The following is a 1073-nucleotide window of genomic DNA, read 5'->3' on the forward strand; positions in this document are numbered from 1 at the left end:
GTAGATCTGTTTCCCCACACTCTTATATAAATATATTTACATATGTACATTCCAGTCTTAATACCTGTAATACCTTGGATTTTTAATATAATGGGCTTTATGAACTATAGGATGTACATAAGTCAATGTTTGTATCCTAGGGACTGCCTGTATTTCCCAGGACCCCAACATAAGGTCTCAGCTTGGACCAACCAATCCTCTAGGGCACCATAATTAATATAAGGAGCTTTCATAATCTTTCAATTCCATTTTCCAAGAATTTTTTAAGCCCCCTCAATGGGTCCTTGAAATTTCATTGAAGACCTTAACAATTTTCACTAACTTCCAATAAAAATTTAGCATTTCCTTCAATTCTGAATGTTTACCACCACACATTATTAGCAATATCTGTGAGACACCAATACAAATCTTAGATATTTTCACATTGCAATTGTTTTAGATCACAAACTATTGCTGTGTTCATCACTACTTTACAATTATTATAGATATTAGGGTTGCTGTTTATATTATCTAGTAATTCATCACAGTCAACTCACTGGCATCAAGTCAATGCTGACTCACAGTGACCCTGTAGCACAGAGTAGACCTGCTCTTGTGAGTCCCCAAGACTGTATAACTCTTTACAGGAGTGGAAAGCCCAGTCTTTCTCCCTCGGAGCAGCTGGTGGGTTCAACTGCTGACCTTGGGGTGAGCAGTCTAGCTCATAACTTCTATGCTACTAAGGCTCCTATTGGATGAATAATTAATAAGAACGAGTGTTCCTTTACTAAAGGGTTACAACACACATTCCTCTCTTTTTATTATACCCAAACCCACTGTCATCTAGTCTATTTTGACTCATAACGAGTTAATTAAGGGTTTCTTTCCAAAGGCTATTGATCTTTACAGGACCAGATAGCCTCATCTTTTCCCAAAGGAACAGCTGGTGATTTTGAACGGCCATTATTGTAGTTAGTAGTCTAACCACTTTTTTTTTATTTTAAACATTTTATTAGGGGCTCATACAACTGTTATCCCAATCCATACACACATCAATTGTGTAAAGCGCATTTGTACATTGTTTCTCAAAACAT

The 1073-nt window shown here is 36.6% G+C and overlaps 1 protein-coding gene across 4 annotated transcripts in view; it reads right to left on the reverse strand.

Moving 5' to 3' along the window:
* SNAP47 (synaptosome associated protein 47) overlaps positions 1-1073 on the reverse strand; it is a 78261-nt gene that overhangs the window by 44794 nt on the left and 32394 nt on the right. The window lies entirely within an intron of this gene.

Source organism: Echinops telfairi, unplaced genomic scaffold (genome assembly GCF_000313985.2).
Source record: "Echinops telfairi isolate 266 unplaced genomic scaffold, ASM31398v2 ScPeMD7_7469;HRSCAF=8507_0, whole genome shotgun sequence".
Taxonomy (NCBI): domain Eukaryota; kingdom Metazoa; phylum Chordata; class Mammalia; order Afrosoricida; family Tenrecidae; genus Echinops; species Echinops telfairi.